Source organism: Notamacropus eugenii, chromosome 1 (assembly GCF_028372415.1).
Source record: "Notamacropus eugenii isolate mMacEug1 chromosome 1, mMacEug1.pri_v2, whole genome shotgun sequence".
In the NCBI taxonomy this organism is placed as follows: domain Eukaryota; kingdom Metazoa; phylum Chordata; class Mammalia; order Diprotodontia; family Macropodidae; genus Notamacropus; species Notamacropus eugenii.
This window is the reverse complement of record NC_092872.1, coordinates 148,017,572-148,033,608: the sequence shown is the minus strand read 5'-3', so window position 1 is coordinate 148,033,608 and position 16,037 is coordinate 148,017,572. Positions and strand designations below refer to the sequence as shown.

Here is a 16,037-nt window from a genome sequence, read left to right as displayed (position 1 = left end):
GGAGGATTTACTATTTTGAAAGGTAGCAATCTTGCACTCAGTGCAGCCTCTGCTTGGCTAAATGGGGGTGGAGGTGCTTCTGGGGACAGCAGGCATCTGAAGCAGCATTTAGTGGCATGGTAGACAGGAATGGATTGATTATGACTGATGCTGAGAAAGTACACAATGTATTTGTTTGTATTGTACAATTGTACAATAATGCACATTGGAAAACCTTGGTAACAACGTGCCTTTCCTCTTATTATCAGTCTTTTCAGGCTGCATGTTGCATTTTCATGTAATCTTCCTTCCTTGTCCAAGCCAAGGCTGCTCCTGATTTTCATCAAAATCTGATGTCATGGTGCACAGAGGACAGACAATGGGGAGGTCTGCCTCAGTGACCACACAAAGGAACATGTATGTAGCTGAGGCAAGGGACTGTAAAAATTCTGGGTGGGGAGGCAGACTGTCCTCATTATCCGCCATGGAGTAGTACTCCTCACCAAAGAGCACCTCAGTTTACTCAGCTACAAAATGAGTTTAATAACACTTACCCTGCCTCATGGGGGAGAGATGAAGCTTAATTAACCAATGTTCATTTCTTTCAGGTCTTTGGATGTCCTCCATGAGCACAAAATTACGTTATTACTTAGAATAATAACAATAGTTTCCCCTAATAATTCGGTCTTATTATTGCATTTAAGCAACTGTATTGGGGGCTTTTTGGATCTAGTTTAATAGCTATAAATGTCTCTCTCTGGTAAAACGGGAGCAGTGCTGGGTGATTATAGCTTGTCTTACAATCCAAAACTAGTTAGTTTAAACCCCTCTGATGGATTCCTAAAAACAGTATCATACCAAAAGGGATTTCTTTGGGTTTGCCTTCAAGACTCGGCCACCAAAGATGATTAACCCTAGCCGGGCTGCTTTTCCTGATACTACTATGTTCAGCAAGTAGACTTTCTCCAGTCAAATTGCCTATTACTCACGGGAAGCTTCTCCATAACCTTAAAGCTAAGTAGACTTCAATGTCACAGCCTCAAACAGAGTGTGGTCCTTTAAGAATTTTAGGGAAAGCAGAACTGGCCTCAGGCATGTGTGATGCAGACATGGAAGACAAAGCATGGCCAGAGAGGTTCAAAGAGGCAAAGGACCTGGGTTTAAATTCCAGCCATGCCACTCATTTGTTGTGTAACCTCAAGCAAGTCAAGTAACCTCTTTAGGTCTCCGTTTTCTTACTTAGGAAATGAAGGGGTTGGATCAGAATACCTCCATAGTCTCTTCTAAACCTGTGATCTTTTTATGTGGCCCCAAATTTCCATTCCCCTTAACAACAAAAGGATGTCACTCATTGTCTTTCAAAAATCTACATTGAAAGTCAATCTAAGTTACTTTAGGAAAGAGATATGTAATGTGGAAGGTAAGAGAGTACCCTGGGAGTACTGGCTGTCCTCTGTAGGCCTATCCTATTAATATTAGGTGTGACTTAAAGATAATTTGATTGATGGCTTAAAAAATATATATACCAAAGCTAATCCATCCGAATGAGACTTGTTCTCTCAAAGGGCCACCTTGGGAGGCTAAATACTTAAGCCAATGATGCTGCTGCTGATGACAGTATTTCTGAAACTCCTTTTTGGGAGCTGCCTTCCAAACTAATGACACATTTTTTAAAATATCCTCCATGGTGGCAAATCTTGGTCCTTCAAGGGTGGATTTGAATTTTGGAAATACCCAAAAGTCATTTGGAGGCAAGCCTGGTGAATCAGGTGGTTGACCAAGCCAGAGAATACTTTTTGAGGAGGTAATGAATATTGCATTTTTAAATGTGAAAGGTGCCTATGAGGTAATATCACTGTCTTTTTTATCTCCTGGAAAATTATCTCTGAAGACCATTCCAGAGGAGAAATTCCCAAATTACTTTGAGTGGTGGCAGCAGTGTAAAGTTTCCCAAGGTGTCTTTGAAAGGGACATACTCATTTGATGAATGACTTCTAGGATGGTGTTTTCTTTTGCTCTGTTTTAATCTCATGGAATAGTAGATACAGTCTTGGACTTGGCATCAAGACTTAGGTTGCTATACTGCCTCAGACACCTACTGACTGTGTGACCCTCAGCAAGGCACTCAACTTTTCTCAACCTCAGCTTCCTTATCTAGAAAATGGAAACAATAATATCATCAAACTCACAGGGTTGTTGTGAGGCTCAGGGGAGGTTATATGGACAAGACATTTTGAAAATCTTAAAAAGGCTGATGAAATATGTGCTGTTATTACTATTAGTTGGCTAGCACATGGAGGCAGCTGGCTGACATGTGACTTAGAGTCACAAAGACCTGAGTTTCAATCTGCATGAGACATTTACTAGCTGTGTGACTCTGGGCAAGTCACCTAACCCCTTTCAACCGTTTTTATTTTTTATCAATAAAATGGGCACAATCACAGCATCTACCTCACATACCAACATCTGTCTGACCTAAGGATCAACTGTGATAATATATGTCAAGTGCTGCAATGTGAAGCTACCTTGAGTTTTGGTTTTAATTGAATAAGTTTTCTGGGTAAATTGAATTTGTATATTATGTCAGTATTAGATTTTTAAAATAAATATGAACCAAAAATTAATGCTATATAAATATAATTACTATTTTAATTATTTAGTCAGATGACTAGTTATTCTCTTGGAGGAACAAGTGAGCAAAGTCTTGATGGAATGAGAGACAGAATGAAAAATGTTTTCTTGTAGGGAAAAGAGAGAACCTCCCCCCTCCCTGTGATTGTGATACTGCCTGGCCCTAGGCACCCTGGCTACAGCCAAAGCAGTAGAGGCTCAGCCATGAAAGAGATACTTTAATGGCGGTATGAAGCTTGCTATGCACTGCAGAATTTGGCAGTCTTGACCGCAAAGGTGTGTGAATAACTCAAATGCTTTCTCTCCATCTCCCCCCTCAACAGATACTCATTTCTATCTATTTTCCTTTTTTCTCTGGCCTGTCTTGCCTTCCCACAAACTTTATTTTTTTTGTCTTTACCCCCAATTTGTAAATTAGGTAAATATCTACCTACCTATTGATCTATCTATCATTTATCCATTAAATAAAATAACCCAGGCATAACCCACCTAAGGTTAATTGGCTCCACTAAAATGGAACATGAAGTAAAATGATGTTGTGTGGGGCAGTTAACACCACGGCACAGTGTTACAAATGGAGGATGCTGTTGGACAGACACAAAGTAGACTATTACAAAAGCTTAAAATTAGTCTGCAGAGTTCTGAAATGACACCAGGGACAGGCTAGGTGGGGTTATAATAGATCTGGGCTGGGCTGCTTGGATATGCAAACAGACCCAAGGTGTGGAGCCTTGACATGCCAAAATAGCACAGGGACCCCAGAAGTCTGCAGCCTCAATCGCAATGAGGATTGGAGTTCCACAGGCTGGCTGGAGTATGAGAAGAAAAGAGTGGCATGGCATCCTGGAAGGGAAGGAGTGTCTGGGAAAGAAAGGCTCTCTCCTCCCTCCTAAACGTCTAAGTGTAAGATCTAGCTACTGGTGACAACTCTCAGATTCATTTGGCCAAAACCAGGACAACACAACCCACACAACAGCAACATCTATTGACCGTTCTAGGGAAGGTGCAATCCATCTCCCCAGAGGAACAGAGTGATGGAAAAGTACTCAGTCCTAGTCCAATATGGAGGAGGAGGAGAGTGAGTGAAAAGAACCTGGTGATTCAGGAGGGCAATCTCCTTGACATCCTGGTTTCAAGTTCTTCCCTCACCTCTAGCCCTAACACAAGTACCTTTCTTTTCTTGGGCAACTCACTTAACCATCACCTCAATTTCTTCATCTATCAAAAAAGGTGGTTGGACTCTAGGTAGTATAGTGAAGAGAGTGGTAGGAGTGGAATTAGGAAGAAGTGAGTTCAAATTTGCCCTCAGACACTTAGTAACTGTGTGTCCCTGGGCAAGTCACTTAGCTTTTGTTTGCCTCAGTTTCTTCATCTATAAAATGGGCATAATAATAGCATCTACCTCCCAGGGTTGTTGTGAAGATCAAATGAGATGATTGTAAAGTGCTTAGCACAGTGCCTCCCACACAGTAAATACTATGTGTCTTGGTTACTACTACCTGAATGTGAATCCTTTCCTTAGATACTGTTTATGTGAGTTACTTACCCTCTTAACCTGGCTCCCTTAACCTGGGTTAATCACTTAACCTCTCTCTGCCTCAGTTTCTTTATCTGTAAAATGGCAATAATGCAACCTACCTCAAAGGTTTGTGGTGAGGATTGAATGGGTTAACACGAAAAGCTCTTCACAAGCCTTAAGGAACTACATAAATGTTAGCTATTATTATCCTGGAACAACTACTGGCACAAAGGTTTCAAAGTTGCCCGAGTTGGGTGAAAAATGGGCTAAAATATTAATTTTTTTTCTCTTCTCTTTTTTTGTGTGTTCCCCAAATAGCTAGCTGGAACAATTAACTTGATTGTCTTTGTGTGAAGCAGTCTGCTTATCAGTGAACTATCTCTATAAAGTACACACCAAGTGGACAAAGCAAGACTCACACCCGGACACTTAGGAGCTGGACCAAGCTTTCTGGATCAGTTGGCTGTATGGACTTACCCTAACATCAGGGCGGGGCTTGGCTGTGAAGTATTAAGCCCATAGTTGTGAAATAACACTGGTTGACTGCCTAGGGCAGAACTAGGAGCGATGGGTGGAAGTTGTGAATAGGCAGATTTAGGCTTGAGTAAGGAAAGATTTCTTAAGAATTAGAACTATCCCAAAATAGACTAGGTTGCCTTGGGAAGTAGAAGGTTCACCTCACTGAAGGCCTTTGAGCAAAGGCTGGCCGACTTGTTGGGTATGTTTTCTCTAGGATCAAATAAAACTCCTTTGAAACTGAAATCTTTTCACAACCTGGCCTTCCTACTTAGCCTGTCTTCTTTCACATTCTACTTCTCTCTTGCCTATCCTCTTTCAGTCATAATGGCCTGCTTGCTGGCATGCACACAGCATGCTCCAGATCCTGACTGCCTGTGTTTTTGCCATGGCTGCCCTCCCATGATTTAATGAATTATCTTCTTGTCTCTCCCTCTTAGGATGCCTGCATTTCCTTCAAGCTTTAACACCAGTGCCACTTTTCTATAGGAACCCTTTCTTGCTGCACCCACCCCCCCAAGCTACCAGTGTCCTCCTTCCTAAAACTCTATCATATGAATTTTCTATACATTTTGTATATACTTCTGTATGTTCTCCTTGGCTCTTCCATTAGACTGAATATTCCTTTGTCTTTGCATCCTCAGCACTTAGCACAATGCCTGGCACATAGTAAAGAGCTAAATAATTGCTTGGTAATGAATGCAGGGATGATTCTTATAGGTTGGATTAGATAACCTCTAAAGTCCCTTGCAATGATGCGATTCTGGAAGGCGGTATAACGAGAGGGTATACCTGTCTAGTCACTGTGGAAGAAATATTGGAAGGTGAATGGTGAACATGCCTCACTCTCCACCCCCTCCCCCCAATAATGGCTTGAAAGAAGGAAGGAAGGAAGGAAGGAAGGAAGAAGGAAGGAAGAAGGAGAAAGGAAAAAACGAAGAAAGGGAGGGAGGGAAAAAAGAAAGGAAGAGAAGGATAGAAAAAGGAAAGAAAGAAGGGAGGCAGGAAGAAAGGAAGAGAAGGAAGGAAAGAGGAAGGAAGGAAGGAAATGACATTGTAATTACTAAGTGTATAATTTGTATTTTCTTATCTGTGTACATGCTACATCTTTTGAGTAGAATGTAAGCATCTTTAATCGAAAGATTGTTTCAACTTTGTCTTTGAATCTTTAGTGCCTTTCACATAATAGATGTTTAATAGATTTTTGCTGAATTAACTTGCACTAGAAAGGAGGGAGGGAAGAGTGAGGTGGGTCAGAGAGAAGCAGACAGAACAAAAAAAGGAGGCAAAATGAGGGAGGAAGGAAGAAAGAAGGTGAAAAAAATAATGGAGAAAGGCAAAGGAAGAGGTCTTTACTCAGCTGCACCTAGTGTTATAGCTCTGTAGACGTCTCTGTTAAAATACTGACAACAGGGAAATGTGTTACAAGTATTTTTGTTGATTTATTTTGTTTCCAAAACCTGAATGGTAAAGGAGAAGGGAGTGAAGGGGTGGAAGGAAAAGGGGAAGAGGGTGAAACATTAAAGACAAACATCTTTTTACCAGCTATCCTAAAATCAGCCATATGCCACAGAATTCTCAGATGTGCCTTCAAATCATAAGGAAGCAGGAAAAGGAAGTTTTGAGCCTCTGCTCCAGGTGCTATGACTTCCAGAGAGATTCCTCTTCATCATTAGAAATTTGGGGGGCATTCACTTCAACTGAATGTCCTTCTTCTTGCATTATTCAAGACCTTCCTTGTTAGGGGTACCCTAGCTCTCTATTAGAAGGTGCTAAGCATCAGGAAAGAGCTGCCCTAAGCACCAAGTAGGTGTTAAATGCTGCACTTTGCAGAATGGACTTTTGCTTATAGGTGGGGAAAAAAAAGCTTCCCTGATTTTCTTTCATGAGAGATAGAAGAAAAGACCTTTGGATTAAATTACCTTTATTCCTAGTTTTGGTCTCCTGTTATTTAGATGCCTATAAATAAACATATATTTATAGGAAGAATGTAGCCAATGATCTGTCCTAGCAACACATTTCTACAACAAGATAGTTTATCTCAGTGGGAGATCTACATAAATAACTGTAGAACCAAGTCTAGGAACTATGCTAAGGTGTATATATATCTATATCTATATATATCTATAGATATATCTATATCTATAGATATATCTATATCTATAGATATAGATATATATCTATAGATATAGATATATCTATAGATATATATACATATATGTACATATCTGTCCCTCCTTAAATTCCATCTACTACATTTCAGCACGCACACACACACACACATACACACACACACACACACACTTTCTTCTTTCCTCGTTTTTTAGTAAGGAAATCTGTGACCTCAAAGGATGAATAGTTACCTTTCTTCCTGTAAGTACATATCATTAGTTGGCATCTAAATATCTTGACCTCGCACTCCATTTTTCCATATCTAGATTTCTGGTCCCATTGCAGGATGGGGTTTGCAAAGGGGCAAGGGGTTCTTTCATGGAGCAAACCAATGGTATATGCTTTCGATTTACGCTACTCCTTGAACTGCAGTCCTCGGAAGAAATATCACTGTAGCCATAATGGGGGTAAAGGTTTAGTTAACTAACAAATCCTTCAGGACTGTACTCTGATGTTGATGAACTTTTCATTAAACTGTGCTGTTACATGGGAAAGAAGTCTTTTTAAAGTAACATGACACAGACACAAATCCACTATGGAATTGGCCAAGTCAGATAAACACCATGTGTTAAGGCTTAAGTTTTCCATAAACAATAACACCACTCACTCTGAAAGTACCAGGCAACCAATTATTCCATCACTTCCTTCTACTGGAGGGGGGTGGGGAAGAAAAGGAGCACTAAAAACCTGACAGTGATTCAATCAGAAAATGCAAATCAGGTCAAGTTTCTTACAGATCTATGAGATTTCCCTTGAGAAATTTCTACAGCGTCTCAGCATCAATGTGCCCTACTGAGTAAGGGCCTTTTTATGTGAAATAGAAGGCAGCCAGTTCTTCACAACTGGGTCTTCCCCTTTGTCAGTGGGCACCTTCCATGGAACTGAAGTCTTCCAGTTGCACAGGCAGGATCTTAATTTGATTTCTACACCTGAAAGGGTCCTAAACTGCTTGAGGTAATGGATTTCCTATTGCTTTTTTGCTTAACCAGCCAGGGGCATATTATTCTGTTAATAAGGTCCAAAGTGAAAGCCAACGGAAAAAGCAGCCCATGGTGGGCCCATGCTCATTGAAGCTTTGGCCATGACTGGAAGCTGCTCTCAGTCTAAAAGCAAGGAAATTAACTTGTTATTTCCAGTGAAGCAGAGGGAAGTGTGCACTGGGGAGGCAAATTCCTAGGGTATAGTAAGGTGAGATGTCTTCTCAGGGAAGCCCCCCTTTGCTGCTTTGGGGAATAGGTTATTTAGAGTTTCCCAATGACACTTCAAGCCATGTGCACTTAATAAATGACATAATGATATAAAATGACTGGGGATCTATTTCTCAAATGAATACAACAATTGGGGGGGCAAAGTTTAAGAGTTTCATAGTTCAAGTTGTGGTCCTTAAGATCTCCTTCCTCATCTCTCTTCATAGCCTTCTTTTAAGACTCAGCTTAAGGATCACTCAAGGAAAGCTCCCTTGGTTCTTACTTTGTCCCAATTGACTTTGTAACTACTTAACCATGTACATGTAATATTTCTGTCCCCTTCCAATGCTTCTGACATGAAATGGCAATAGTCAGTGTTGGACAGACTGGAAGCAGACAGGCACAGAAATGTACCACTGCTGGAGCATTGACGAATCCCAGCCATTTGGCATTTCAATTTGGAATATTTTAAAAATATTGACTAAATTATCCAAAGCCTTTAAAGCAGCAGTTCCATTATCAGGCACATATTCTAAGGAAGTCAAAGACAAAATCAAATCTAAGACTTATTGAAATAGTCACATCAGCACTCTTTGTGGGAGCCAAGAACTATAAACAATGTGAGTACACATCCTTTGGGAATGTTTAAGAGAAGTTGTGATATATGACTGTATGGTAATACATACACATATGTATATGTGTGTGTATGCCTATATGTATTGGAGACTGACCCTATCCCACCCAGGCTGAAAGGATAACAGGCACTCCCAAGACACAGTAGGCTTGACTCCAACACTGATTGGCTTGGAAGCTTTATTGTGCTCCATTTTTCTGACCTGGGCCATTCTTCCCCTTTTTAAGCAGCCTCATGGCTCTCCACTCCTGAAAGCTTGCCATATTGGTGCCAGTCTCATAATTGCTATGGATGCTTCAGCATTTTTAGCCCCACTGAAAGTCAGAACTCCTGAACTCAAGCAATCCACTAGCCAGGGATGGGGAACCTGCAGCCTTAAGGCCACATGTGACCTTTTAGGTCCTTAAGTGTGGCCTTTTGATAGAATCCAAATTTTACAGAACTTATGACCTTCTAGGTCTTTAAATGTGGCCTTTTGACTGACTCCAAATTTTGTAGTCAAAAGGCTGCACTTAAGGACCTAGAAGGCCATCTGTAGTCTTAAGGCTGCAGGTTCCCTACCCCTACACTAATCCCTACCTTCCCAGCAGCAGGAATTATAGTCATGTGCTACCATGCCTAGCTGTAAAGGAATATTCCTGTGTAGTAAAAAATGACAACTATGAAGAATTCAAGGAAAGAGGAATATTTATACAAACTGATGCAGACTGAAATAAGTAGAAGAGAATAATGTACACACTATCAGCAGCTGTGTAAATGAAATGATCACTAGAAGGATGTGGTGTTCTGAGCACCTGATAAAATCAGCGTAGACCCTAGAAGATAAATAATCAAATCTGCATTTCCCCTAACGGCAGAGGGAGAAAGACTCTAGGACAGAATATTGCAAGCGTTGTTAGACATGGTTTAATTGTGCTTTCTTTGTCTGAAGGAGGGTTCCATCTGGAAGAGGGCAATAGAAAATATATAAACACAAAAGATACGCAGATGTAATGAGAGAGTGGACAACGAAGGCCTGTTCCTTCGAGTATGCTAAAACGTTCTGCCTAGTGCCAATCCACATGGAGGCTTGGAGAGCCTGTTTCTGGAAATGTTATGATGGACAGGCCCTTTTCCTCACTCCCTCCTCTAACTTTCCAGTCAATTTACTGCATGGTGATCAGACTGGCTGCTCCATTAGAACTTAGTTTGTGTACAACAGGCTCAAACAAACAAACTGTTACTGTCTCTTCCTTGGTAGCTAGCAAAGAAAGCAGCAGCAGTGTTCAGTTTCCCCCAGGCTGCCTTATCTCCCCATCCAGCCTCTATGTGTCTGTGAATGCACGGTCATCTGTTTCTTCTCTCCCTGTTGTGCTTCTTCTCTCCCTGTTGTGCTTCTTCTCTGATCTTAGGTGAGAAAGTTTTAGGAATGAGAACCAAGTTATTATCCTGTGGTGTTGTTTATCCTTTGTTCTCAAAGAGGACCATGATATCAGAGAGGTGACATCATGACATGCAAGTGAGTTGGATGGGAGGCAGTGCTGTGCAAAGTCACCAGCCTCACCCTCTCCTCCTGAGCCATCTGGTTCCAGTGGTCAGATATAGATTAGGACAACTGGAGATGGCCCAGGATGCAGTGGGAGATATTGGCCTTTTTAAGCTAAGGTTTTTCCCAGGTGTCAGTCTGACTAAGGTGATACTCATTCAATGATAAAGGCTAAGTAATGGAGGTAAAGGCATAGATGGTATGCTTATCCCATTTGCAGATGATACAAAGTTGGGAGGGATGGCTAACACATCAGATGACAGAAATCAGGATCCAAAAAAAGCATCTTGATGGGCTAAAACCTGGGGTGGAGTCCAAGAAGATGAACTTTAATAGGGAGCAGCCTGCATTCTTACAAAAGTTCAGAAGAGCCCTCAAAAGTCCTCCTCAGCAACCAAAGAATGATAGCAGTGATAGCTGAGTCTAATAGGGATCCGTCTTTGAGAACTGACCTTTTTGACCTATCCCCTTTGAGAAGTGAGCTGCTTGACCCACTCCAGTAGTGAATTGGCCAACCAGGGATGATACCATGTCTAGCAAGCAAGGGATTGACTCATCAAGCGGCTATGCCAAACTTTAAAGTAAACTTGGGGGGGGGAGGAATATTTTGTACCAACCACTCCCCCAAGACCAAGGTAGAAGAAGAAAGTATATGGTCCTGAGTTCAAATGTTGTTTTACTTTGTTACTTGCTGGACCTTCTCAGTATCTATCTCACTGATGTTAATTGGTTAAATGATTTTGATTAATTGGTGATTGATATTGGTGGGGAATACCCTGAATGAGGGGTTCATGAGCTACCGTGCTAGAGAAATATTCCCATAATTCCTCAGAGTTTACCCCAGATCCCTGAAGGGGTATGTAGGTAGCCTCACTCTGGGAGATGTAAGCCACTCTTGTTAGTTTGAGTATGGGTTGGGAAACTGAGCCCCAGTAGCTAACACTATACCCCAAAAATAAAGTGAAGGGATTTCTGAATCTGCCTTCAGTTCTCTAACATAAAATATACCCCCTAACATGAAAGAAAAATTAGTGTGGGGAGCCACAATGTGATTTTCTTCCTTGTACTGACTTCTAATCTCTTAGAAATGGCCCTGGTCCACTAATTTTAAGATCTTGTTCTGGAAACTTCCAGGCAAAAACTAGTGTTTTGGGAGAAGAGCTATCAAGAGAAGGTTGCAAGTTATGACTATCCTCTAAGAAGTTGTGAAGTCTACTCCTAGCAACAGTGGGGTAGCTTATACAACACATATGGATTCTCTTTTCTCAATGCAGGTCTTAGCATGCATTTTGAACATTGTTTTTAACTAGAGATAGGTAAATGCTGGAGATCAAAGCTGTACATAGTTCTTTCAAGTTTGAAAAAACTAGGATCCCTCATGAACCAGTTACAAGACAGTCTGGGGTAAGTGAAAACAATTTCACTGAGCATCATCCCAGTTTTTTTAGGAGGGCAGAAAGAAGAAAGGAATTACTGACCAAGCATTTAAGGCCCTTACAAGTAGAAGACAGGAAGGTAAGAGTATAACTTATTTAGTCTATAGGGGGAGAGTTGAGGGTCAAGAAAGTCAATTTCCCTTCTCAGGAGCATCTTTATTTCTCTTAAATGTTACTCTCCCAGCCCATAGCTTTTACACTTTGACTAGGCCTGAGGGGGAGGATTGGTGAAGGTGTCTTACAGGAAGCCTTGAGGAAAACATGCAGAGGTTCCCATAAATATGAAAAAAAATCTTGCCATTCTATTGGTCAAAACGCATTCATTCTTGTGTTTGTCAGGCAACAGCTCCTGCGTTTTTTTGAATCCAATAAGCCTGATTTACAGGTATGAGAAGATGTGTACAATGATGAGATTCATAATTCTTTTTGAACGAGATAAGATAGGTAAAGTATTTTGCATACTTCAAATCGCTACATAAACGTGTTATTTTTTTTCTGGGATGCTCCAATCTTACCTCCATCTGACATCATCATATTAATAGCTGACATTTGTATGATGCTTTAGGTTTTGTGAAGAACTTTCCATCAATTATCTCCTTTGAGCTCACAAACTTCCGGGGTGGGGGTGGGGGTGGGAAGGTAATGGTGGTAAGTATTATTATCTCCTTTTATAGATGAGGAAATTGAGTCTAAGAGAAGGTGACTTACTTGCCTATAGTATCTTATACATATGGGTCAGACATCCATAAAGAGACAGCTTTATTATAATGGGGGAAAAATCATTGCACTAGCAATGAGGAAACCTGAATTCTAATACTGGCTTTGCTACTGTCCAGCTATGACTTTGGACTAGTCACTTAATCTCTCATTACCCCCTCTCTTCATCTCTAAAAGCATCAGAATGGACACCATGTTTTCTAAGGTTCTCTGCGGCTGGCTGGAAGTTTCTAAGGTTCTTTGATCGGGGTGGGGTGGGCTGGGCACTGTCAGAGGATGTGTTTGTGTCATGATATGCTCACCAGGTGCTGCTACTAATCTCTTGCCAGTGTACTCCTCACAGCTGCCAAGTGTTGACAAGTGCTTGCCCCTGCCTGCGGCTCTACTAGACTTGGTCCTTGCCTTCAGGAACCAGGGGGTGCCCAGAAATAGGAACAGGTGTTTGTTTCAGTAACCAAGTGTCATCATCGCTTTCCTGTCTCAGAAATTCCCACTGGCCCCTCTGGATACTGACCACTGGACTTAGGCTTTAGAGAACCTCTGAGACTGACTCCCAACTTGTAACCTCTTCCTGCTGCTGGCCTGTATGCTCCACTGCTCCCATCAGCTCTGAATCCTGCTCCTGAATTCAGCTCTGCATGGTTTAGTTTGGCTTTCTGGCCTTTCAGACTACTCATTGGTGTTATCCATGACTGATAGGCTATGAAAGACTTCCAGTCCTGACTCTTTGTCCTAAATCCACAGCTTGGTTATTACCCACAACCCACTGCTGATAGGTGTATGGATCGGTCAGCCAATAAACAACTATTTATCAGGGGCTTCCCTACTATGTGTCAGGCACTATACTAAGGTAGACCGTAAGGGTAGATCTCTTTCTTCCATGAGAGAGTGAATCTTCTCTGAACCCAAACTCCTTACTAAATTGTATCCCTTGGAGGCCCAAGCTGAACCAGAACACAGAATTTCTTGAACTTGTTGAGTAGCCTTGTAGAATAGGTATGTGATATATCTATTTCCTCTCCTTTCAAAAATGACTCCAAAGCTCCATGTGGATTGGAATCCTTCTGTCCATTGATAGTACAAGCAAACTCCTGCTTATCTCTTCCGTGGTCACTGTACTTTGAAGAAGTTTTGCACAGGGGTCCTAGAGTATTACCCCTCCATTGTTAATGCCAATAAATTAGGCTACACCAACTTGGTCACATTCCAGTTTACTCTGGATTAGAGGCAGAGGCACAAAGAATTCAAATGAAAAAGAAATAGAGACAGAATGAATGAAAAGTCATTAGATGTTTTAGAATATCAGTTAAATCATCTGTAAAAACAGAGGGGAAGGCTAGAGGATTGTCAGGCTCCTTCTCAGCTCTGAAATCTTGTGATTCTATATCTAGGGCTTCTGGGTGTAGAGTTCTACTTTGTATTCATCTCTGTGGCCCAAGGGCCCAACACGGTGCCTTAATAAATGTTTGAGGAACTGAATTAAACATACTTTAAGTTGGACACCGAATTCATAGGAAGCAAGTCAACGCAAGCCTAGTATTTTTATATGACAGCCTGATAGTCATGGGAACATAGGATCATAGAGTTGGAAGGGACCAATCTAGACTGACCCCCTCATCTTACAGTTGATGAATGGGAGAATCATTGAGATGAAGTGACTTGCCCCAAGACTCACAGCTCATAATGGGCAGAGCCAGGATTTGAACCTTGGTCCTCTGATCCCATATCCAGCATTTTTTCCATGGCATCAATCTATATTTCAACTTTAAGCATGGTGCCCAACACCTATAAGCATTCAATATATATGGGTTGCCCATGGTTGAATTAAACCATACTTGGGAATCTACCAGATTAGGAAAGTAGAACTCCCTACTCATTTAGGGCTAACTAGTCTCTAATGAATGAGCCAGTTTGGATTGCTAACCAACCAGGTTCTGTGAGCCTGATAATCATATCTGATATGGGACATATATATCCTCTAGCACCATCTAGCTAATCCCCAAAGCAAGTGAATTTTTTGCAACTGGTTCTCTGTCCCTTAGGAAATTTAACCACACCACACACACACACACACACACACACACACACACACACACACACATGTCAGGGATAGGAGAAAATGAAAAGTAACAAAACTAAGGCTAAAGAAATCCACATGGATGTCAAACTCAAAGACCTCCAATCAGAAAAAAAGAAATGCCTCAGCAGAGAAATACATTTGTTCCCAAATCCCAGGTGTTGCTTATTTTGCAAAGGAAAACCTCCAGGTTTGTTTTTCCTTCCCTTGCTATATCAACAATGCTGTGGTTGAGCACCTTGACTCTGATGAATTCCAGCCTCCACAACCCCATCGCTTTTCATCTATTTTGTGTGTTTCCTGTGTTATCTCTATCTATGATCATGTGGCATCTTCCTAGTGGAATGTAAGCTCCTAAGAAAATAAATGCCTGTTGAATGAAAAAAATTTTAAAAGAATTTAAGTTTCTTGAGGGCAGGGGTTATTTTCTTTTATAGCTGTACTTCTAGTACTTGGTATACTGCTTTTGATTGATTAGTTATTTAATTAATTGACCAATTGGTGAAGGTAGTTCAATAAAAATGAGTCATATTTGAGGATGAATAAATAAATGTGTGGGGTGTTTTTTACTTCATTTATTGGATGAACTGGAACAGGAAGTTTTTGAAATAGAAAGGAGGTAAATAAAAGGAGTCTCTACACTTAAGGATCTCACATTCACTGAAAGGGATAATGTTCATACAAATGAAATAACAATATCTGAGGGGAAATGGAAGTCTGCATTTGAAGGCCCATGTTCAAATTGCAGTTCCTTTACATGTGTTCCTAAGCAAAGTGACTTGAATTCTCTGGGGTTTCATTTTCTTTATTTTCCTAATGAGACTGTTGGACTAGAAGGTCCCTTCCAACCTATGACCCTATGACATTATCACATAAGATGGTAATTATCTGCTAAATGATTGTTGTAGGAACAGGAGTTCTTAGCCTTATTCTGTATCTGGTAAAACCTCTGGACCCGTTCTCAGGAGTTTGTTTCTTGCTTATATTCATAATTGCAGGAAATGCTAAAATTCTACCTAGGGATTAGAAAAATAAAAATGTAATTATGTTCCTTCCAAATTTATAGACTCTGAAATTTATTCCCAGACTTCCTTAGCATGATCATGGACCCCAGGCATTAGATTGTCAGTGCTTCAAGGGTTCAGAGAAAGGAGATACCAATGTAGTTTAGCGTAATCAGGAAAAGCTTTGTAGGAAAAAAAATACAATTTAGGTCTGGGATTTGATAACGTTCTTGACTCAGTAGGGTATTTAGAAGTGAATTTAGACTACGTAGATTTATTGCTTCCTGCTGTGGGCACAGTGGACAGGCCCAATCTTTGAAGTTAGTGGGACCTTTGTCCTTGAGTGAGCTCTGAGGGACACAAAGGAAGAAAAGCTCTGTGTGCTTCAAATGAAAGTTTGGAGAGAGGTAAGTTTGCTTTTCTTAAGAGTCACATTGCCATATAGGAGGCATGCCCATCTATCTGTCTCCTAACCTGGCTTTTTTCCTTTAGGAAGAGAATTTACAAAATTCAGTAGCTTTGGAGGATCATAGTCTTTCTTTCAACCCCAACCCAGGCCCAGATTAAGAATACCACACAGTAAGTATATACTAGAAATCTAGCATTTTGATCAACAGGCCACCAGAGATAAACTTCAAGT

The 16,037-nt window shown here is 40.9% G+C and overlaps 1 protein-coding gene and 1 long non-coding RNA gene across 2 annotated transcripts in view; one reads left to right on the top strand and one right to left on the bottom strand.

Annotated features, from left to right (window-relative positions):
* The window catches only part of RORA (RAR related orphan receptor A), an 887,404-nt gene that overhangs the window by 396,952 nt on the left and 474,415 nt on the right, over nucleotides 1-16,037 (bottom strand). The window lies entirely within an intron of this gene.
* LOC140508478 (uncharacterized) overlaps nucleotides 7,490-16,037 on the top strand; it is a 47,114-nt gene continuing 38,566 nt past the window's right edge. The window contains exon 1 of the long non-coding RNA XR_011968453.1: nucleotides 7,490-7,771. This is a non-coding gene — a long non-coding RNA (uncharacterized lncRNA). The remainder of the gene's footprint in view (nucleotides 7,772-16,037) is intronic.